Source organism: Notamacropus eugenii, chromosome 5 (genome assembly GCF_028372415.1).
Source record: "Notamacropus eugenii isolate mMacEug1 chromosome 5, mMacEug1.pri_v2, whole genome shotgun sequence".
NCBI classification, from domain to species: domain Eukaryota; kingdom Metazoa; phylum Chordata; class Mammalia; order Diprotodontia; family Macropodidae; genus Notamacropus; species Notamacropus eugenii.
This window is the reverse complement of record NC_092876.1, coordinates 167,302,813-167,328,214: the sequence shown is the minus strand read 5'-3', so window position 1 is coordinate 167,328,214 and position 25,402 is coordinate 167,302,813. Positions and strand designations below refer to the sequence as shown.

General features: G+C 38.8%; 1 pseudogene; it reads left to right on the top strand.

Moving 5' to 3' along the window:
• Positions 1–7,131: 7,131 nt before the first annotated feature.
• On the top strand, positions 7,132–9,423 carry LOC140507735 (speedy protein C-like; annotated as a pseudogene).
• Positions 9,424–25,402: the final 15,979 nt, after the last annotated feature.

Genomic DNA, 25,402 nt, shown 5'->3' with positions numbered 1-25,402 from the left:
TCAAGACTGCTTTCCACCTTTGCTGTCTATCTGATTCACTTAACTTTCACCTGTGGCTCCAAAAAGCTGTAGTATGCACAGTGGCCACACCCCAGGAAACTTTTAATGGGTTAAACCAGGTTAAGGGCAACTGAAGGGTCTCAAATCCATCAGTGACTTAGGGGGTATCTACACCAAGCATGTAGACTTCTCTGCTTCCTGAAATAGTCCATCTGATTTTCTGAATGCTCTAATTTTCAGTTCCATCCATTACAGTTTCAGCAGACCTTAGAATGCTAGGTGGTACAGTAGAGCACTGGTCCTAGAATCAAGAATACTCATCTTTGTAAACTCAAACCTGGCCCCAGATACTTACTGGCTGGGTTACCCTGTGCAATTCACTTAAACCTATTTGCCTTAGTTCTTCATCTGTAAAATGAACTGGAAGAGGAAATGGCAAACCACTCTGGTACCTTTTTGCCAAGAAAACCCCAAATGCTGTCATGAAGAGTTGGACGTGACTGGAACAACAGACCATAGATACTTTAACCACATCTTCTGCTTACATCTGATTCTGTGCAATTTTGATCTAATAACAAAGGAAGCTAGAACCAGACTCCTATAGATTTCCATGAGAGGTTACATAGCCTGAACCACTGCATACAGTACAACTACAAGGGTTAAATTTAACAAGAATGTATTCTTATTCCTTTTGATACGTATCATTTTTCATTATGACTCATCTCCACATCATCTGCCATATTATAATTTGGGAAATATTATAAAATTATTGTCATAAAAAAGAATGAAATTCCAAGTTTTATTATGCAAACAGAAACAATAATCATACCTCAGTCCTGTGAATTTGGGAGCATTTTATTCAATGAACATGTATTGCATGACTTGGGAAGTCAGTAAAGAAAAACTGTAATTAGTGCACATTACTCATCCCTACAGAAGCAATATACAGCTAAACTATGGGACTTGGAGTTAGGAAGACTTGTATTCAAATCCCACCTGGTTCTAACATTTTCTGTATCTGTGCAGTTGGTCAAATCACTTACCCTCTTTGTATCTCAATCAATACTTTAAGACAGAGGCTCTTGGCTTTTTTGTGTTATAGAACCCCTTGGAAGTCTCATAAAGGCTATGGATCCCTTCTCAGAATATTGCATTTTTAATACACAAAGTAAAACACATAAGATTACAAGGACAAACAACTGCATTGAAGTAAAGGAAAAAGAAGGAGGAGGAGGAAGAAGAAAAAGAAGAAGAGGAACAGGAGGAGGAGGAGATGGAGGAGAAGGAGAAAAGGAGGAGGGAGAAGGAGGAGTAGGAGGAAAAAGAAGAAGAAAAAGAAAGGAACAGGAGGTGGAAGAGGAGAAGAAAGAAGGATAAAAGGAGGAGGAAGGATGAGAAGGAGAAAGAGAAGGAGAAGAAGAAAAGGAGGAGGGAGAAGGAGAAAAGGAAGAGGCAGAAGAAGAAAAGGAGAAGAAGGAGGAAGGGGAGAAGGAGAAAGAGAAAAGGAAAAGGAAGAAAAGGAGGAGGAGGAGGCAGGAGGATCAGAATGAAGAAATAGGGGAGGGAGAAGAAGGGTTCATGGGCCCCAAGTTAAGAACTCTTGCTCTAAGAATGTATAAATAGATTGCATTCTGCTCAATGATAGGAGTTTTGATACCTATAAAATCAAATTCATGAGTTCTTGGCATATTGATTCTCCTTCAATCATTTCCCTTGACTGAAGAAGAAGAGGAAGAGAAGGGAGAAGAGGAGGGGGAGGAGGAGTTATGTTTATTATCCCAAAAATACTCTGTAACAATCTAAATCTTGGGGTTTTTTAAGTTAAACAACTTTTGTGTAGGGAGGGAGACACATCTATCTTTGAGGTAAATATAGTATCTAACTTATCTTCAAGTAATATCTCTGCAAGTACTAAATGTATAGAAACATTTAATAAAGGACTTTGGTGTTTGTGAAAGAGATTCTTCAATCAGGTTTAATTCCTGTTTTGTTTTGTTGAACGGGGAAAAGGTGTTCAGAAAGAATAAAGGTGTTGCCCCATGAGCCCAGTTATATTGTACACCCAGAGAGCATAGCTCTACGTCAATGAATCTGGAATACTAGAGTCTGACACAACGACATTGCATCTAATCTTCTTTAAAAGGAATTTCAAAGTCACACTTTGTTCAAAGGAAAAGAGAGAATATGCCAGGGCGGATGGCCTTAACCAAGAGAGGGAAGAACATACCAGTTGTCCTTTAGTTTCCCAGTATTTTCATTAAAATGTGCTCTCCAGAACTGTATTCTCTGTTGCTGCTATGTTCTGATCAAGGCCAAGTGCAGCAAAACTATGGTTTCCCTTGCCTTAGGTACCAAGTTTCTATTAGTGTACTTTAAGATCGCATTGACTTTTTTGGCCGCTGCATCATACACACCAGGTCCTACCACTAGAAAATTTCAGAGATAGCATGGCAGAATCAGCATGGAACTGAGTCAGAAAACCTGGGCTTAAGTCTTGTTTCTGAATTTACTAGCTTTGGGAATCAGGCAAGCAATTTAGCCATTACTCATTCAAAAAATAAGGATTTGCCATCAATTAATCGACAAGTATTTATTAAGTAATTTGTACATGCCAGTTGCTGTGCTAAAGAATGCAGATACCGACAGGAAAAACATGGTCCTTATCCTCAAATTGAGGAGATGGCATGCAAAAAAAAGCATATTCAAGATTTATACAGTCATGAATGGAAAGTAATGTGAGAGGAAAGAGTAGAGAAGGCAAAGGCTTCCGGAAGAAGGTAGGATCTGAGCTGAATCCTGAAGGAAACCAGGAAATCTAGGAGTCAGGGCTGAGTGAGCAGAGCATTCCAGGAAGAGGGGACAGTAAGTACAAATGAATGGCGATGAAAAGGCATGGAGCTTGGTGATAGGGTAAAGAGGAGCAAGTAGGCCAGTGCACCTGGATCCTAAAACTGCCACTGCTGTTTCATTATTTTTTTCAGCTGGATTTTCAAAGCTTCAACTCTGTATTTGTAGTATGACTATTGGTCATCTGTTAGTTTATAAATGATAGCTAGATAATGATGTGTAATCTTACCCACCAGGTCATGTCTTGCCTAACATTCAGCCAATTCTAAATTTTTGCCTTTTGCCTTTTGCCATGTTGTGTTGAAGTTTCTTCCTTGCAAAATCCCTATTGATTAGTAAGTTCAGGCTCCTTAAGGACAAACTGTAATTTTTGGTGGCATTTCAGGAATTGTCATCACATACCCTTCTGTTTCTCTAAACAACTTGACATGTTTTTTGGTAACTCTTCTTTGCCAACATATTGTGGACTGAGCTTAGGTGGACATCACCCATGGAATTTTTTTTTTTCTAATTTCACTCTGATTTTGGCTATTGCATAGGCTCCATCTGGAGGTAAAACACTTTCAGTTACATACAACAAACCCATTGGTATATACCTATAGTCATCCTTTGCCATTGCTTGGTGGAGGAATGTTTGTTTATTACAAAAGCATGACTGTAAATTTTAATCAGTATATTATGAACTCTCAAACCATTTGTCAATCCTGTACCCCCTTTCTGAAGAGGTAGTGTTACTCTCTAGTGCTACCCTAGGGTAATGGGTCTCATGTATATATATATATATATATATATATATATATATATATATATATATATATATATATATATATATTAATATGATATGATACATGATATGATTTACTAGTCCTAGTCTTTGTATGGTGTATGGTTAAGAGTAAATTACTTCCCCTTCTACACCTGTAATACAGTGCTATAGGGTTGTGACATATTATTTTCACTGGACAAATTCTACTTCTCCTCAACTTTTACCTTTTAGTCCAAGTTCCTGTTTCAAATATTGTACAGAAAAGGTCAATCCTTCTTTTACATGATGACTGTTGAAATATTTTTAAAATAACTCCCTTGTCTTTCCTGGTCCTATGTTCCCTTAGCATTTGAATTGCTTTCTTTAAGACATGCTCTACTTTGTTAATGTCCTTAAAATGGGGCCCTGGAGCTAGTCACAATGCCTCAGATGTGGACAGTACAAAGGAGAGTCAGAATTAAAACAGAACGTGAGCTTTTTCTGATAGTGGAATTATACTGAGTTAGAAATCAATTAACCTATCGAATCTTTCACCTCAACTACAACTACAGAATTGTAAAATATGCATGATTTCAGTGTTCCAAAGGACCTCACTGGCCATCTGGAAAGATATAACGAATATGAAGAATTCCTGAATACTTAGATAGAGAGTGAAAAGAGAAGAAACACAAGAGCTCCATGCACAACTACTACAACGATATGAAAACAAAAAGGTGCTTAAAAATAAGCTAAACTCTAAGCAACTAAAATCAGTAACAGACAATAAAACATAACTCCCTCCTCAAGGCAGAGAGTCAGGGAATTACCATGGCAGGATACATACATTGCAGAATACATACATACATTACATACATACATGGCAGAATACACATTGTCAGATATCAGGTGTTTATGGCTAATTGCTTCTCTTTGTTATAATTAAAAGTTCAATTTTCAGGCAGAGTGAGGGATACATCCGAAATGTCTGTAGTGTCCCAACAAAGTGCATAAATCAAAACTCTTTTTTGAATAATAGTAATATTTACATAGCATTTTAAAGTTTACAAAGTATTTTACAAATATTGCCCATTTTATCCTCATAACAAACCTGGGAGGTAAATAGCACTATTATTCTCATTTCACTGACAAAGGAACTAAGACACGTAGAGATTAAATGGCTTGCGCAGGTTCATCAAGATCTGAGATTTGATTTGAATTTGGGTCTTCTTGCCTCCAGATTCAGAATTCTATCCAGTATGCCACCTTGCTGCCTTCTAACAAGAATGCTATTTAGAAATAAAAGCACTCAACTGAACAGGGGTGATGACAGAGTCCAGGGACTACTAGAGATTTCCATCCAGGTTCACCATGATGCTTTAAATAACATTCTTTGGAAATAGACATTCTACCAATTAGGAATAGATGCAACCAGACCCCAATCCAGCCTCCTGTTTTTCATTTTGTCCTCAAAGATAGCATGAATAACTAGATCCAGTGCCTTGCTGAAATTTAAATTGACTATTTCCACAGAATTTCCCTGATATGGCAGTTTAGTAAAACTATCCAAAGACAATCAAATAAGACAGGAAACTGATAAAAGATGAATTGTCAGGGTTTTTTGAGGGGAAGTTGAGGGGGTGTTTTTTCCAACTTCTGTATAATAGGGAACAGTGACTAAACAGTAAGATTTGAGATCATTTAGAAGAATTATTACAACAGCAGAATGGTATGGATAGAAAGTCTGCCTTAGAGCGGGAAAAACCTGGAATCTGCACTACTTCTGACACACATAGACTCTGTTACTTCATACAAGTCTCTTCACTTCTCAGTGCTTCAAGCAGTTCTCTCCTAAGACTAAAAACTACCAAAAAACTTGTTGATCTCCATTCCTAGTGGAAGTTTTTTGTACCAGTGAACTCCCAGGCCTTTTTATGATGATATATGTTAGGCCCTGTCCATGTTATTTATCTTCAATTTACAGATTAGAAAATTGGGGCCCATAAAATTTGTGGCCAAGGTCAAAAAAAGAAGCCAATGGCAGAGCAAAGACTCAAATCTATCATCTTATTTCAAGTCTAATTGCAACCATGCTGTACATGCTCCTGTTATTTAATCTGACTACAAACGACGAACATGGGAGGACCACTGTACCTTCACACATCACAATAACCCATTTTTCCTTGAAAGAGAGAAAAAGGAGAAAGGAAACAGCAAGGAATGGTGGAACTTTTTCCTTATCTGAAAGACACTCATAAGTCTGTGTTCTTGCTTCATTCTCCAGAGCTTTTAGTCATCCCTGAGAATTTGCTCCCGGAGAACAGCATAGCTTTGATCTGCATGCTTTCCTCTGGGGGTGAATTCTCAGAGATGACCAGGAAATACATTTATAGAAGTCCCATAGACTCATTGTCCTAAAGTTTTTGGAATTTGATGCTGTCCTAGGAATTAAAACATGTCTTTAGTGTTTGTTTGGTTTGGTTTGTTATAGCCAGGTGATTATACAAAATGCCAGGGGTACTGATGTCCTGTTCATGTATTATTTTTTCAGTGACTGGTTATTACAGTCAGCACCAGATCCTTCATCTCTCATACTGGCTTCCTTTGGAAAGTCCACTGGTTCTCACTGAGTCTGTGACTTATCCAGAACCAAGGTATATCAAAAAATGAGGAAATTCAGCATTTCTTTTCACAGAAGTTATTCTTCTGGAGCTGCTTTGTAACTTCTGCAGAAACAATGGCCTTGGATGAGATGTCCAACTTCTGATTAGGAGTTTTACTGAAATGCTATCACTTTACTTTCTGTCTCTTTGCAGTCAACATGGGTTCAAGCAGAATTTTATTTACTCAATATCTTCTACACTTGATCTCTTCTATTCAATATAAACTCATTTCTACTTTTAGTTGCATTGCTTCCACATATTAAATCTTCTATTTTTAATTTGGCTACTGAAAGCATTTGTCTATTACAGCTTTAAAAAATAACTGCAATTCAATGACACCTAATAGACCAAGAAAAAAAATTAAATCTCAAATATTGAACAAAGCCAGCTTTAAAAAAAATCATAAAATCATTCTCTAAGAATGCCCTGGAGAGAAAATTAGATAGATGGCTAGAGTTCAGTAAAAACAAGTCTGAAATGGATTGGGATTGGGTTATTCCTCAGCTTCCCTGCTTACTGCCAGCATATTTTCTCTTTATTGTGAATCATAGTTTAAACTACAAATACTTCCTAATGACTTCAATTTAGTTGTACTTCAGTCTTGACCTTTGTTATGCTTCCTATTGCTTCCACATTTAATCTGCTGCAGAGATTGGGAGAAGAGGGTTAGGGATAGGATACATAGCTGTTAGAGACATGGGTCCTCTGCTGGGTCTTGGAAGTTGGGGGTGCTGGTAGTACTGATCTTAAGTTTCTCACATAAACATCAAGTTCACAGTCAGAGTCTCTCCAGCCCAAAATAAATTCAACCCAAGTTTTGGGAAAATGGACATAATTGTCTGTGTGGCAAGACTAGGTTATTCAAGACCATTAGCCTGAATGCCCTTTGAGGTCAGTGTTATTAAAATCCTGGAGCAGTCAGGGCAGGAAAGACAGGAGGGAGTGGAAGGTAAGTAGTACATCTGACTCAATACAATGATCAAACTTGACAGGAGTCAGGAATGCAGGGAGAGTCTGATTAAGACTGTTTCTGTCTCCAGTGCCCCTACCTCCTACTAGGCTCTGCTTTCTCACAATTCTCCAGCTGCTCTGCTCTAAAACTTTGCTGCACTGCCCTCCTGCAAATCATCTTCCCCTGTCTATCCTGCCCCACACCCCCATTATCTTTCTTTTTATTCCCTTTCTTTCTTCTCTCAATTCCTGCTGAAAGTTGAAAGTGACAGTCAGAGCCTGTATGGCCAATAGGTTACAGGCATGAAATTGAGGCAGTTAGCAGCTCAGGGGAGCCCCCATTACAAGATAAACATTCATTTTCCTTTCAGACTTCCTCAGCTGTGGCTGAACAGATTATCACCCATACTGTGATTATGATTCAAAATTTGGAGCCATGAAGCAAAATTTCTAGAAAACTCCCCCAAGTTCACTGGAGCAGATTGACTCCTGTACTTAGGAGGAGGGAAAAGTGTTGCATCTCCCTTGTATGAGACATGAAACAGCCAGTCAAGAAGAAAGAGAGAGAGAAAGGAAGAAAGAAAGAACTAGAGGAAAAATTGAATATGATTAGACAAAAATTAACTCATCAGTCCAGATGTTATGAAGGGAGAGGACTGAAAGTAAGTAGTTGGACAAGACCTTAAAAATGATCTCCTTGCCCCCATATACCTGTCCCAGAAGGTATGATTCTTGATGGCAGACACCATGTTGTTTCTGTCTTTGTATTCTTGGTTGTTAGCACGATACCTGGACACATAGCAGGTACTTAATAAATTCCTATTGAATTAAATGAATCTGTTTTACCTGTCTTGTTTTATAGATAGGAAAACTGGAACATGGAGAAATGAAGAAGTCCAAGGTCAAAACAGTAGCAGAATTAAGTTTTCTTACTCCACACCCAACATCTTCCACTACAACATTCTGTCAGTGATGTTGCCCACATTTGAGACATCACCTCTGTTTCTCTCTTTTGCCTTTCTCTGGACATGCAGTCAGCTGCCAGGTCCTATCAAATCTTCCTCAAATTCACTCCTTCCTTTTCATATTTGCTGTTCCCATTTACTTCAGGTCTGCATTCCCTCTTCTTCAGTTAGTACAATAACTCCCTTGGCTTTTTATACCATCATAGAAGTCAAAGACTACATAGGGGAAAGACTAGACTTAGAGTTAGAAGACCTGGATTCTACTTCCAGCTCTGTGTGGCCTTGAGCAAAGCACTCCTATGTCTCTGAGTCTCCCATTCCTCCTCTATGCCAGGAAGAGCCAAAAGAATTCTCTGCCCCTGTTCAGCTACAAAATTCTCTGGTTTATCTGACTTCACACCTGAGAGAAATACACAGTTGGGAAGGAGGGTCATCAAGTGAGAAAACCAATAAGATGTCATCAAAGCAGAAAAGAGAGGACTTGTAAGCAAGGCATAGATGCAAAGCAGAAAATGGCATGGGAGAGAGACCAGGCACAGATGGAGAATGAGAGATGATTGGGGGAAAGAAATAAGATGGGAGAGAAAAAGAATATAGTGAAAGAGTGGAGCCCTGATTTATTTCCGAAGGTCTGACCTGCAACTTAGTAAATAGATTCACAGAAACCTTTTCTTAGCCCTGTATCTAGCTAATGACATGGAGGAGGACAGAGAGGATCCCAAGTATGAAATTTTGCTCTGGGCCCTGGGCCAGGGCTGGTGGAAGCTCATATTCAGCTTCCTGCACCAGAGGGACCAGCTGTGGGCGTGAATGGGCTACCAGGCAGCTGTGAACCTGCACTGTTGTGAAAAGAAACCTTCCTATTAGATTTAGACCAAGGAGGTGGAGGTGCTTGTTAATGCTCCCCCCAGGGAGACCAGAACTGCCCTGCTGTCATGTCCCATGTCTCAAACCTCCTACTTTTGTGACTGCTAGGTCTGGTGGGCCATTTCCTCTTTACTCCCAAACAGAATTCCCCCAAGCAAAACTCCCTTAAACAGCACCCTTCTCCCAACTCCAGCAGCAGTCCCCCAAACAAACTCCCCCATTCTTGCCTTGGCACAGGAACCTTTTCCTTATCCTCCCTACAATGCTTCAGCTAGAACCTGGAACCTACAATTTGCAGATCATGCCAACGCTGGCCACCACTTCCTCCTCTGGCCCCTGGCTGTCAGGATCAGCCCACTGGCCCCTCTTCAAAGTTACCCCTGCATAGGGTGACTGCCTTCCCCCTCCTCCTCCTTCCTTCTCTTCAGCTTCCTAGTTATTAGGCATCAGCGCACCTTCCTGTATAAATACTTTCCTTCCTGATGTCACAATGGTCTTCAATCCTTCTTTAATTTTAGATTGGAGAAGGGGGAAGGGGGGAATCTTGCTGGGCTCTAGACTTAAATGGGAAAAAGCAAAAGACCAATGAAATGAGTCATCAGAAAGTTAGAGATGTCCCAATTGGACCAGCTCTCCCTCCTAGTTCCCTTCACCCAGGTATGTACTGGAGCCAGCTCTTGCCAGCCCACAAGAGCAAATTGTTAAAATGTCAGTGTCAGCTTTCACACCTCAGAAAAAGGAAATGCTGCAAAGCAGGGCTTGATTTATTGCTTTGTTGAATTTCTAGACTTAAGAAAGTGATAGAGAAAATGTCGATAAAGTAGATTAAATTTAAAAGTATGTCCTAGGAACACTTTTTCCCAGAGTGCTAGTTGTTATAAACACTTACCAGCACATCACTTTCTTCACTTCATGGTAAAGTGCTTGGCTAGCTGAGGGCTGCTTCAGTTTCTACACCTCCCTAGCAAGTGTTACAAAAATTCCTTGCTGGGCCAATCAGGTTTCCCTATTGAAGACCCACCACCCAAAGCTGTTTCTTTCACATCTCCCACACATTTCTCTCTCTCTCTCTCTCTCTCTCTCTCTCTCTCTCTCTCTCTCTCTCTCTCTCTCTCTCTCTCTCTCTCTCTCTCTCTCTTTTTTTTTTTTAGGAAAAAAAAGTCTTCTTGGTGTCATACAGACACTCTCAATTTTACTTTTCTCGCTTGCAACCGTGAGAGTGTTGGAGCTTTAAGTGATTAATACTCATTTCTATGTATGGTACTAACCCAAATGAGAAGCAATGAAAGCCATATTAACTATCCTCCCCTTATCAAATAGAAGCTTCTCCTAAGAGGAATAAATCTTTTTACAAAAGAAACAGATTCTGTAGGCAGGCTTTGAACCATCTGAAACTTAAAAAGCCAGTATGATATTTTTTGTACTTTCTGCTATGAGTGGCATTTTGTTATCTCATTCTTACCAAAGCATTGATGTGCTCTGCTTTTTTCAAGCTAGCTTTTTTATATATTGTCCTATTCCTTGGCGTGCAGAGCAAAATTACAGCAGTATCAGAAGCTTAAAGAGGCATTTCTAAGACTGAGTGACCTCTGGTTTAACCTAGTCTCAATTTTCAGTTCTCCTTTGTGTTTGAGGAGTGATTCATTTTTCACCAGCTAGATTTCCTTTAAAAAGAAATGGCCCAAACTTTTGTTCTGTCCAACTTTTCAAATCACAGGTGGGAAGTGAACCATCAGGTTGGACTGTCTCACAGGGAATATAATTCACGTTGTGAATAGTCAGGAAATTCTCAGTTTTGGATCAACTTCTCCCTAGAATATAGCCTTCTCCTAGCTATCTAACCTTGTCACCAGCTGATAGGTGATAGCTGATAGGCCCCCATCCACCCAGCACCTAAACCCTCCTGTGTTATCTCTCCCACAGAGTATAAGTTCCTGGGGTCAGAAATGGTCACTTTTCTGTTTGTATCCCCAGGACTTAGACCACAATATTACAGCACTTAATAAATGTTCATTCATTCGTTTCAATAAGTATCTCAAACCACTTGCCTTATGTAATCTATGCCCCTGCCAACTTAACATCAGTCAGAATGGAATACTAGAAAGAAAACTTAACTAGGTATCAGGAAACTTGGCTTTGCCACAAACTACCTGAATAACCTTAGGCAAGTCACAATCTTCTCATCTCTAAAATGAGGTTATAAGAACAGATGATTCCTATGGTCCTAAGAAGCTTAGAATAACCTCATTCTATTCACTGTTCTCTAACTATGCCCAGTGAGACATGAGCCTTGGCATAATCAGAAGAAAAATGGAATCAGGGTCAGAAAACTTGGAATTGTGAATTACATTCCTTCATATATACTCCTCTCATTTTATAGGTGAGGAAACTGAGGCCCAAAGAAGAAAAATGATTTGTCCATAAGATTAATTCTTTGATGTAGTTGTGAAATTTGACCCAATCTTTCTTGTTGAATTAAACTTAGAGTTTCTTTCTGTTTGTGTTTTGTGAACTCTCACAACCTGAACTTTGCTATCTACTCCCAGTATTTCTATGAAATTGTTCTGTATGATCTCTTAGAAAGTGGTGTACTGGTTTTATTTTACTATGGTGTTTCTCTGGAAGATGCCTGAAATTGTTTCTCATATGCTATTTTAAAGATTGCTATTACTGGGCTTCTTTGTGTCCAATCAATTAAAAAGAGCTTATAAAGAAGTTAGAACAGCTTAAGTATTATGCTAAGACCTAGGAATACAATAATAAAAGTGAAACAGTCCCTGATCTCAAGGAGCTTACATTTTAATGAGGCAGATAAGCATGTCCAAATATACATATATAAAATATATATATACAAAACAAAAAAAGGCAAACTTGAATAGAAGAACAGTGTTCTTCAGTCTTCTTGAAATTTTTTAACTTGTTCTATTACTTTTCCTTCTATTTATGGTTTTTTTTTTTGCATTAAACTTTTTCAGAGACTTTACTAATATGAAAAATATTTCTTTTTGTTGTTGTTGTTCTAACTTTAGTAGTCTCTTTTTAGACTTGGTGATTTCTTCCTGAAGAGATCTAATTTCTTTTCTTATTTCTTTGATATTTTTTTCTTATCTGGATCATTCTGGAGGATCTTGTTCCATTATTTTTTCAGGAGTACTGGCAGAAATTGTTGTTATCTTCACCTACCGAAGGGGATTTTTTTTTTCATTCCAATTCTTTTGTTACAAAGTAAACATACACTGAGATGGAACTTTTTTTCCTTTTAATATTTGCTCATTTCTCTTCAGTCAGCTTTTGACTGTCTCAATCAATCACTCTGCTGGTTTTTTCTATGGTGTCCTTGCTAAAAATGTGTTTACCATCAATCCCTTCCCTTTAAAAAGGGGGGTATTATTGTGCTCCTTCCACAGTTCTCATGGTCCATGTGATTTTTTTTTTTTGATCCTCAGGAGGTGAGGGTGGCCGCTGCTACAGGGAGACTCTGAGTGGCTTCTGAGGTAAGGCCTGTCCCCTATTTACAAGTTCTACTGTCCTTCCACAACTGGATTTCTTCAGTCTCTAGGCCAGCCCCTGAAGGAGTCAAGGAATTCCCTAGAACATTGCTGAGAGGAGTGCTCTGAGAAAAGTTTTGATCTTAGGGCTACTCTCTACCTTTCTCTGATTTCTTCCAGAGCTTTCTTGGTTTTACCTGCCATGCTGATTATTTTAATCAGCTGTGCATTTCGAGTTTCTTCCCTATTCTATGTTCTTGTTTGGCAGGCTTTACCCTCCTCCACAACCATCTATTTACTTACAGGGTTTGTCTAATTCTTCCTAATTGTGATTTTCCCCCTGGGACAAGGTCATAAGCTTAGGTCCACATTCCAGGTGCCCCAAATTGCACCAGCCATACAGTGGAAAGGCGACTCCAGGTTAGCTTTAGATGGCCTGTGAGAACTGGGAAGGAGAAAAAAAAGTCAAAGGACCAAGGCGCCCTTAACCTGACGGAGTCAGGATTCTCCTTTTTGAAGAGTACAACTTCAAAAGCTGAGTTCCTGAAAGATCAAAGCATCATAAGCTAGTGACTGTATTTGCTGGAGAGGAGAGCTGATGGTGAGAATCTTGATATCACTAGGAAAGGTGGTGTGGTGGGCTGGTCTTAAGCTATTTTGTTTTCCATAAGCATTATCTTGTGGAAAGTTCTTTGTCTCAGCATCCTGTTATTGGATAGTCCCCTAAATTTGGTGACTTCTACTTCTCTTTGTTTTTGAGGGAGTGAACAACTGCTCCTGGAAAACCTTTTATTCTGCCATCTTCAGGACTAGATGTGCATGATAGATGTCCATTCTGTAATATCCCTCCACCCTGAAGCCCTCTTCTCCCATTGGTATATTCTTCCTGGGACCACCTAGAAGAGATCCAGACCAGCCTTCCTTTATTCCCCTCTCACTTCTGCTTCTACTCTCCAGACTTCATCACCATATCTCAATTATCCTCTCACCCTAGATCCTCCCAGAGCCTATAGGCTTTTCACCCTAGAAACTCTCTTTTCTAACTCACCAACCTTTCCATTTATCTTTTATGTGTAACCTCAAGGGCAAAAGTTGTCTTTCTTTTGACTTGTAGTGTATCCCTGAAGCTTAGCAAAGTGGCTGGCACTTAGTAAGCACTTAACAAATGCTCATTGACTGACTGAATGAATGAATAATAGCTCCTTTCAGCCCCGTCATTCTACAAGTCTAAGTAAATTCTATCAGTCATGACAGCCAGACACTTCCTACTTTCCTTTCCCCAGCCACCACTATCAACACCAAAAAAGACAACAAAGTTAACAATGGCAGTTTTCTTGCATTTTTTTCAGTCTGAACAATTTAAACATGATGCCTCATTGATCCACTAAATAAAGATAATCTGTATGCCTTCATATTCTGTGTATAAAAGCACCTAAGATACAGCATGCTGGATTACACATGGAAAAGTCATGTTAACAGTTATAATGTTTGCTCTTAAAATGTTTACAGAAGGGATTATACTTGGAAGAAGCTTCAGTGACTAAGATACTCACTTCCAACTGCTTCATTATAATTGAAGTTGTAAGCCTACTGAGCAGGGCCAGTGTTCCAGTCTGGCTTCTGCAGTCTAGGTATTCTGCAGTCTATTGTCTGAAACTGCTGTCATTCAACATCTAGAGAACACCATGGCTCAGGGAGTTGAGTACTGGGCCAACCCTACAGACCTGAATTTGTTACCCTGCAAAGGTCTTTCTACATTTTTCTATGATTCATTGAAGAAGCAAATGAACCTTTCTGCTACTCATTTTTCTTCTTGGTGGAAGAGGAAGGAAGGCAGGAAGGAAGGAAGGAAGGAAGGAAGGAAGGAAGGAAGGAAGGAAGGAAGGAAGGAAGGAAGGAAGGAAGGAAGGAAGGAAGGAAGGAAGGAAGGCAGGCAGGAAGGCAGGAAGGCAGGAAGGCAGGAAGGAAGGAAGGAAGGAAGGAAGGAAGGAAGGAAGGAAGGGAGGAAGGAAGGGAGGGAGGGAGAACAAAATAATATCTCCAAACTGTTAGGGACTTTGGAGTCACCTAGTCCAAACAGGCCCCTACTCAATGCATGAATCCCTCTCAAATATCCTCAACATCACCAACCTTGGGTTACGTAATCTCTGCTCCAACCATTCCTCTGATGAGTAGTGATGACATTACTCCATAAGGTAGCCTACTCCAATTGTAGACAATTCTAATTATTAAGTTCCTCCTTACATTGAATGGAAGTTGACTTCCCCATTAGTTCTACTTTTGCTCCCTGACTCATAAAGGATAAAATCTAATCCCTTTTCCACAAGAAAAAAAATGTCCCATCCTGGAGATATCATAAGTGCTCTAAAATACAAAGGTCTATAAAAATGTTAACTGTTCCTACCTGGGGTTGTTTGTCTCACCTTTTAATTTATTATATTGCTCTGAAATCCAATCATTCACATGTAAAGTGCAAATCTACGATCTTTCCTATTCATTCTCTGGAGAAGTAGAAATGCATCTGCAAAGGTATTCTGCCTGTCCATTCATCTTATAAATAATGAATTTGTAGGAGGAAATTGGCTCTACACCAATAAGCTCCTCCTGCATATTGACTATGTGGACACACACAGTGAGGCCCTCCCTTAAGAAAACTGGGGAAATGGAATTTGCTTACTACATCCCTATGTGACCCTGGGAAACTTACTCTACCTCTCTGGGACCCCATTTACACAGGGTTTTAGTGAGAGATGCAATTTGTCATTTGTTTTGTTTTGGGTTTTTGTTTTTTTTTAGAAAAGTGCAAAGCAATTATGCTATTAGTATTATCTATGAAATGAGCATCCCTAGACTGGACAAGATGGTCTCTAAGGCTCCTTCCCAGCCCTCATTCTAGTATTCTCATTGAATCTCTACAGAAATCAGTTTTACTACATTCACCTCAATCTCCCCTTAATAAAATCAAAAATTTTAATGTGGAGGTTATGTACAAGTTATGTACAAGTTCAGGACCCCTGCACCTTAGACTCCAAAAAGTTGACGTCTGAGTTCTTACTTGTCATATCCATCCATGATCCACAGTGAAAAATGCTATGTAGATACATGAATAAGGAAGATTTTGTTCTGTAAAATGAGGTTCACCCTGGAGGGAGGCTGAGAATATATATTGCACTTAATTTATCGGTTCACTGCTCTTCTCCTACCCCTTAAGTATGTGTGATCCCCAAGACTCTGACCTGTTCTCTTCTCCCTCCCTTGTTGATTTCATCAGTGCCCAGGGGTTCAACTATTACAGATGATTTTCAGATCTACACATATATTCCCAGTATCACCTTTGACTCCAGTCCCATATCTCTAACTGCCTGCTGACTCTACCCTCAGGCAAGGGAAACTCATCATGTCTGAAACTGTTGTCATAATCTTACCCTACCCCAAGCCTTCTCTCAATTTCCCTATTTCAGTTAGTAGCACTATCTTTCCCCTGTCACCTAGACTTTGGGGACCTTTCCTATTCCCTGATATCCACCTCCAATTTGTATCCAACTCCAATTGATTTTACCTTTACAATATTAACACTTGTCTCCAGCTCTCCATTCATACACCCATTAACCCTTTGCTGGCCCCAATTATTTCTCATCTATACTATAATAATAGCTTCCTAACTGGGCTATCTGCCTCATTTCTCTCCTCCTCTCAAATTTGTCTTTCACACAACTGTTAAAATAAACTTCCAATTACACTGTCAGTCTTCTGCTCAAAAAAATCTCTGTGGCTTCTTATTACCTAAAAGATAAGCTACAATCTCAGTCTGGTATTTAAGGTACCCCTTAATCTGACTCCAACCTCTCCTCTCAGCAATCATTCATGTTACTTTCACACACTCTACATTCTAGTCAAACTAGATAACCAACTGTAACGACTTCAATTTCCCATCTCCAGAGCTTCATGAATTCACACAGACTGCCTCCACCTCCACCACCACCCCACTGCAACTCCTGCAGATGGAATGCAGTCATTCCTCAGGCTGAATTCAACCAATAAATATTTATCAAGTAATTACTATGTGTAAGACACAACACTGAACACTGAAGACACAAAGATGAGATATTTCATTGTCCCTTTCTCCAAGGAGCTTATGATCTATGTAATAGTAGGGATAATGTAATGTAGAGTGGGATGAAGCAAAGAAGAGATACAGACAAAGCACTTCAGGGAGGAGAGATCACTTTCACCAAGCGAATGGGGAAGATTTCATGGAGTAGGTGATACCCAAGCCTAGCCATGACAGGAAAAGAAGGATTTCAACACAGATGAAGAGACATGAAGGCATTAAAGGTATTAAAGGCATTAAGGAGGGCCTGGGTGAATATGTGAAGATAGGAAAAAGTAAGATGAAATCATGCACATGCTAATTGTCTAATCTGGGCTGGATCATAGCATTCTTGAAATGGTACATGACAAGCTGAAAAGTTGGTTACAATAAGACAGTGGGTTTTACATGCCAGATGAAGAGGGTCATTTTTAATTCCATAAAGATCCATTGAAGGTCATTAAGCCTGGGAATGACATGTTCAGTCATTTGATTTGGAAGATTATTTTTTAGCATGAGATAAATAAAACATGTGGGTGACTGGACAATCCACTGAATGATTAGAGCATGGTAAAATCAAAAAAGCACTGACCTTGGACTCAGAAGACCTGGGTTCTATTCTGGACTCTGCCACTTAACAGCTGGGTGATTTTAGATGTCATTTAATGTCTCTAAACCTCAATTTTTTTTGTCTAGAAAATGGAAATAACAATGCCTATATTGCTTATCTCCAGTACTGTAAGAATCACCATGAGAATAAATTTGAAAGTATTCTGAAAAATGTGAAGTGATCTACCAATTAAAAGAGATTGTACTACTGCTTAGCAATAGTAGAATGTTAATGAAGCCTTAAAATTCTTTTATATTGATTAATATGTTCTGTTCATTTTTTATTTTATGTGGCATAACTTTGAAGGAGAGACAGTGTGGCATAGTAGATAAAGAAGAGGCCTTGAAGTCAAGAAGACCTGAGTTCAAGTCCTGTTTCTATGTGTGATCCTGACCAAGTCAACTGACCTCGCAGAACCTCAGGAAGCTTTCTAAAACTATAAAATGCAGAGGAGGTACTGACGTAAATTGGTAGAGAGTAGCACCCCTGCAGGTGCTAATCAAAGGATAAGCTTTAATGTGGTAAAGGTGGCTCCCATCTTGCAAGTTCCAGAACTCCCTTCTCTCCTTTCTCCACCCCCCTTTAATCACTGACAGGTTATGCCACCTTTTAAAACACTGCACTACCATTTGTATTTGTGAAATGTGATATTTTAAAATAATAATATTAATTGCTAGCATTTATATACCACTTTAATGATTGAAAAGTTGTTTCCAAGTATTATCTCATTTTACCCTCATAACAATCTAGAGAGTTGGTGTTATTTTTGCCCCCATTTTTTACAGATGAAGAAACTGCAGGAGAATATGGTTAAGTGACTTGCCCAGAGATTCATAGCTAGTAAGTATCCAAGGCCAGATTTGGACATGGTGAACATGCTTATCAAGTATCTGCTAAGGTACCTCATACAAGGACAAAAGTTAAACATTCCCTGCCCTCAGGAAGCCAATAGTCTACTGGGGATCAGAGGATGGGGGTAGCAGGATACAGCAAGTAAGCAAATAAACCAAGAATAAGTACACACAGATTAAATATAGAGATTCATTTATTTGGGAAAAGGAGAAAGCAGTAACAACTAGTAGATCATCCTGGAAGGGAACTAAGAATTCCAATAGGGATTTCCAATAGATGCTTATCCAAGCAAGTTTGAAGATAAGCTAGCGATACTTTATAGCTCAGAGGAAGCATGTTACATCATCACCAAATTACATTTTTACATATATTGCCACATTCTTGATTCTCTAAAATATCAGAAGAAATAATATGGTTACAGATACTAGCCTGTCTTAATCTAAACCCAGCATGGAAGGAATTAAGCTTTAGGAATTAAAGCTAAAAAAATGAGGAGCATCCTGGTACAGCCTCAAACTGGTGTTATTGATAATACTTTTATCCCCAGCCCTACTCCTAAGCAGAAAGAGGTAATGGAATTATATGAATAATGCAGTGCAGCAGTCATTTGCTGTTTTCATCTTCCTGTTCTCCCTTTAAGCCAGCTGCCAGTTTAACTGTCATTTCCAAGGACCACAAGATCAGGTAGGATTATATACTTGGGCTTTTCTGATTAATAACACTTGGAATCAATAAATAGATAAGACATTTAGCATAATATACCCTAGAAATAATAGGAAGTTATCCATTTGATAACAGCTCAATTTTTAAGTTCCTACTTCTTATGCAGCTGAGTATACAAGCGTCTCAGGAGCTGTCCATTAAGCTTGTCGAAAATGTCATGGATCAGAAATACATGGATTTATTTTAATACATCATAGACACTCAATGATGCTACAGTGCCTGTATTCCATAATGAACAGCTGTTTGCAGGAACACTGCCTGGAGTCTTATTTGGCCCTTCATCAGGTTTCAGAGCCAGTTGCGAAGTGGGTGCTGGGTTAACAAAGAATTTTTAAGAGACTTTTATCTGCCTTTAGAAATTTTCCAGAACAGTCTTTTTTCTTGTCCCATGCAAATAAGAGATCACAAAGAAAATAACTGATTTGTTTAATCTAAGTTTGTGTATATATGCACACATACATGTTATATGTGTATGTGCATGAAATATAATGTATAAATACAATACAACATATATAAATATACAATTTGCTCACACCAGCATTCATTTGCTATAAGGAATTCAATGTCATGAATTGACAAACTACTTCTCACTACACTGTCACAATTCTAACCCCAATCTACATAAATGAAGTACCCTTAATAATAGGCTAGATAACACAACTTAATGAACTGTGACCTCTTTTCCACCGCTCCAAAGTTCACATTTTTTAGAGTAACCCTTGGGATTACAGGACACTGTGTAATGGTAATGAATGATAAATAGCAACTCAGGTCATCAAGCTACTGTCCCTTGCATTCAGACATGGCCATTGAAACACAAAATTTTAGGGGTAGAAAGAACCTGAGATATCATCTAATCCAGAAGTTTTTTACTTCGGGTCTGCAGACCCCATTCACAGGGATATTGAATTTGAATAGGAAAGATTATATCTTTATTCTCACTAACCTCTAATTTCTTTCAATTATGAATGTAGGCAAAAAGCCACAATAGTATTAGGCTTCATCAAATTGCCAAAATAGCTCACAACATTAAAAAAAAAGTTATGAACCTCTGATGTAATCCAGTACCCTCATTTTGCAAATGAGGAATATGAGGCAGTGATAGTTCCAAAGTTACATGGGAAATAAGTGGCAGAACTGCCAGGAGGCATGGGAAACTCAAAGAAATGACATTTTCAACTTTCAGAAACCATTCTAATGAAGAGGAAAAGGAAGAGATTTCTAGAGAGATCTATGGGGATGCATCAACCAATTTATATTTCTGCAAAAACAACCACAGAATATGGAAGCAAGAGTAGGCAATGGAGGCTGAATACAAAACCCTGGCACAGACTGGTAAGGGCTGCAAATGCTCAAATTGAGCTGAGGCTGGCCAGGAAAGCTAATGATGATAAAAGGGGATTTGAGTTTTTGGGTGTATGTTTCTGTTTTAGCTCTACTGAGGAAAAGAGGAGGATCAAGGCGAATTACTTACAATGGATAGAATGATGATGACTAATGATAAAGAGAAAGCAGATTCTCATTTTGAGTCTCTGGAAAGGTCAGACTAAAAATGATTAATAGGTAGTTGATACATAAGATAAGTAAAACAATAGTAATATGCAGTTGTTGTTGAATCATTCAGTTGTATCTGACTCTTTGTGACCCCACGGACCATAGCATGTCAATACGGTCCATGAGGTTTTCTTGGAAAAGACACTGAAGTGGTTTGCCATTTCCTTCTCCAACAAATTAAGGGAAACAGGTTAAATGACTTGTCCAGGGTCATGCAGCTACTTATTAGCTACAACCGGATTTCAACTCAGTCCTTCATGACTCCAGGCCCAAGGTTCTATCCACTGAGCCACCCTGCTTCCAGTAATAAACTACATGACTACCAATAGTGACTTTAGTTCACCAAACCCAAATGAACATCCTAGAGTACTGAAAGCAGTAGAGGCAACCAGGTGGTGCAGCAGATAGAGTGCTGGGCCTAGAGTCAGGAATTTTTGAATTCAAATCTCCCCTAAGACACTTACTAGTTGTTTTAACCTGAGCAAATAATTTAACCTTTCTCTCTTCATCTGTAAAATAGGAATAATAACAATAACACCTACCTGTCAGGTTTGTTGGGAGGGTCAAGTAAGATAGTATTTATTAAGGGTGGGCCCAGTGCCTGGCAAATAAAAGGTACTTTAAAAATGCATGGCTATGTATCCCAAAGGGATTCCCCCCAAAAGGGAAAAGAACCTATCTCTGCAAAAATATAGCACTCTTTTATGGTAGCTAAGAATTGGACATTGAGGGGATGTGCATCAATTGGGGAATGGCTAAACAAGTGTGGTATACTGTTGTTGTGGAATACTATTGTGCTATTAGAAATGACAAGCAATACGGTTCAAAAAAAAACTGGAAAGACTTACAGAACTTATACAAAGTAAAGGGAGCAGAACCAGGAGAACATTGTGCACAGTAACAGCAATATCATATGATGAACAACTATAAATGACTTCACTTTACTCAGCAAAATAATGATCCAAGATAATCACAAAGGACTAATGATTAAAACTATTACCTATCTTGAGAAAGAACTGATGGTCTCTGAATAAAGATAAAAAAATACTGTTTTCTTTTTCTTCCTTCCTGCTTCCTTCTTTCTTTTCTTTCTTTCTTTTACTTTCTATTCCTTCAATATATTCCCATATGAAAGTAAAATTAGACAGATTTGTCCCTTATTTGGTTTTTTGGTTCCTTTGCTTGATTTGTCACCACACCAAGAACAAGTAGATGTCAATTGATATTATGGTGTCTAATGGGAAGTCATAGGGTCTCTATGAGGTCTATTTAACATTCTTTCTCCTGACTAGAATGAGGTACTGACAAATAACTTTCATATGGAGCAACTTGTGGCTGAATTGTCTGTTTTAAATGTTCACTTGATGAGGTTATAGGTCTGCTCAGAGGTCTAAGAGAAAGAGTTACTTTGACTCAGTTCTGAAACAATTGTCCATTTTTCTTTTATTGTGAACATTATCAAGTGAAAAAAGGGCATTTCCATGCATAGAGTACCACATAAAAAGAGTATTGGATAAAACACTGTGACTTTATTGTTTGCTTTATTAAACATGTAACTTACTTTCAAAACTGTCCTGCTTTTCTGTGCTTCCTTCTTAATGTCACTTTGAAAGCTTTAAACATTTTAATAGCCTTTTGGCTTTTTTTCCTTTTCTTTTCTTTTTTTTTACATCAGTCAGTAATGAAAACAAAAGGCATGTGTTAAGCACCTACTATGTGTCAGACTTTGTACTAAGTGATGGGGGTACAAAGAAAGGCAAGAAATAGTCTCTGATCTCAAGGAACTCACATTCTAATGGAGGAAACTACATGAAAACAACTAAGTATAAACAAGATATATACTCAAGACAAATTGTATATAATCATCAGAGGGAACGCACTAAGTGAAGGCAGCTTGGTGGCATAGTGGACAAAATGCTTGGTCTGAATTTAGAAAGACCTGAGTTCAAATCCAGCCTCAAACACTTGTAGTTGTATAACCCTGAGCAATTCACTTAAATTTTTGTCTTCCTCAGTTTCTTCAACTACAAAATGGGGATAATGATACCACCTCACTCTCAGTGTTGTTGTGAGGATCAAATGAGATAATATTTATAAAGTTTTTAGCACAGTGCCTGACAAATAGTAGATATTTAATAAATATTTATTCCCTTCCTACTTGACTACAGTAATGAAGCAGGACCAGGAAAGCCCCTATCTAGAAGCTAGGATGTTAGCTGACACATGAAAGAAGCAAGAGGAGCCAAGAGGCAAAAATGAGGAGGGAAAGAATTCCAGGAATGGAGGTCAGACTATGAAAATGCCTGAATTGGGAAATAGAAAGTCTTATATAATATGGTACAGCAAGGAGGTCAATGTCACTGAGTCATAGTACATGTGAGGGGGAATAATATGTGAGAAGTCCAGAAAATTAGAGGTGGGGAAGGATATAAAGGACTTTGGATGCCAAGTAGAGGATATTATATTTGATCATGGAGGTGATTGGGAGCGGCTAGAGTTTAGTGAATGGAATGACATGGTCAAATGTGTATTTCAGGAAGATTCATTTGACGGCTGTGCAAAGAATGGATTGGAATAGGGAGAGACTTAAGACAGGAAGATCAACCAACAAGCTATTGCAATAGTCTAAGCATATAATGCTTAGATGGTGGCAGTATCATAGGAGAGAAGGGGACATATTTGAGAGATGTCACAAAGGTAAAATTAGCAGACCTTGAAAACAGATTTTATATGAGGAGTCAGGGAGAGTAGGGAGTCAAGAAGGCCTGTGAGAAAGATAGTGGTGCCCTTGACAATTACAGGAAAGTTTAGAAGAAAGGAAGCATTAGAGTTGTGGAGGAGGAAGAAAATAAGTTCAGTTTTGGACATATTGAGTTTAAGATGTCAACAAGACATTAATTTTGACATCTGTCAAAATATCTGTTCAACAGGTAGTTGGTGTACAAGGTTGGAAGACTTGCATCTCTCTCTTGGAGAGAGATTCATACTGGACAAGTAGATCTGAGAATTATCAGCAGAAAGATGATAACTGAATCCATAGGAGCAAAGAAGGCCACCAAATGAAAAAATGTAGAGAGAGAAGAGATGTCCAGGACAGCAAGAGGGCTCTGGTTAAAGATTCTGCAAAGCTGACTGACAAAGAGCAGTCAGAGGAGAACTTGGATGGAGAGATGATAAACTTTTAAGCTTCTTGAGGGCAGGAAATGTCTTGTTCCACTTTTTGTATCCCCAGTACTTAGCACAGTGCCTGACACATAATAGGTGCATAATAAATATTTATTGATTCACTGATAGTGAAATTGATGGGGAATCTACAGAGAAGAGGGTGATTAAATAATGTCAAACTTTTCAGTGAGGTCAAGAATGATGAAGATTGAGAAAAAGCCATTAGATTTAGCAAATAAAACTTGAAGTTAGCAAGTTTGAAGAGAAAAGTTTTGGCTGAATGATGAGGTTGGAAACAAAACTACAGGTTTAAAAGAGAGTGAGATGAATGGAAGTTGAGACATTTATTACAGTAAGCCTTCTAATAGGGTAAAGGGTATTTTTAAAAAGTATTTTTTGGGAAAAGGAGAGGGACAGGCATGTTTTTAGGCAGTAGGCAGTTGAGATGGTAGGTTGTAGGCAGTATAAAAGTAACACTAGAAAGGAAGAGATTTGAATCTAAGTGAGAGAGTAGGAATGGTAGAAGGCTCAATCAAAATGGCTTCAAAATTTTCTCCAACTTCAGTAACAGAGGAAGCTGATGCTGGGAGTGGCCTGAAGCTTTGATTGGGCAGGGCAAGCTCTTTGACAGGATAAAGAGACAAAGTCCTCAAGAGAACAAGTGTAGAGTTGAACTGGTTCACCAAAGGATCAAAGTAAAGAAGGGGGAGAATATAGCTAGTGCAAGGATGATAATCTGGGAAATAACTGAAGGTCAAGGGATTAGAGGTCACAGTGTTGATGATGAATAAGGTTTGGATTTGCAAAGCAGGTGGAGAAATAGAACAGATTCTGATCAGATAAGGGAAATTCAAATTTTATTGCCATGGAGTGGTACATTTGTTAGTGATGGCAACGTCAAGAGTACAACTATCTCTGTATGTAGCTGAGGAAGGGTGAAGTTATGTGAAATGAATAAGTGGAGGTACTGTGAGGTTATGGTGTTTGGGGAAGTATCAAGATGTATGCTGAAATCCCCTAATATGAAGAAAGGAATTGGGGAGGAGGAAAAGACTATGATCCAGGCACAGGACTCATTGAGGAAAGACAGGTAACATTCCAAAGGTCAGTAGACAAAATTTGGATTGTATAGTGTACATGGACTGGATGAAACTCAAAAGAAGAAAGGTTCCTGACTGATGATGGTAAAGGGAGAGGCCAGAAGTGGTAACAGGAACCAAGGAGTATTCCAGCGACTGGACCTCAACTAGTGAATTGGGGAAATGCATGAAAATACAAAGAGTGTTAGAAAGAATAGTCAACCAGGGGAAGTTACATTTTTAAAAATGAGACACATCTCAGTGAAAGGAAAGACTGAAGATGAAAGTAAGTTTGTTACCCATACAGCAGGCATTCCAGATATCATAGTTGGAAAGACTGGGTAATCTTAGAGTAGAAAAAAGCAGGGAGTGGGACAAGGGGCATGAAAGGCAGGGATTAAGGCAAATTGGAACAAGGTATCAGACAATGGAGGGTGGAAAACAGTTTTTTAAATGATGAAAGCTGGAGCTTCAGAATCACTAAAATGCAGAGAGTATGAATGGTGGTGACTTTATCAATAACTGAGAACTGAATTCTGGTAGATCATAAACAATCCCAAGAGTTTGGCATCAGGAGATGGTCCATCAGAGACTCAGATGAAGGAACCACTGTGGGGAGCTGAACAAATGGCATTTCTCCTCTTTGTCCAGAAACAGGAGACCTGTGAATGATGAAATGTCATTTTTCACCTTCCCCTGGAGTCAGGAGTCAAGGCAAGTGACAGCCTCTGATCATTTGGAGTCATTTTCTTCTTTTGTAGGGTCCTGAAGCTCCCCTTGGGTGTAACTCTCTGCTGGTGTAAAAG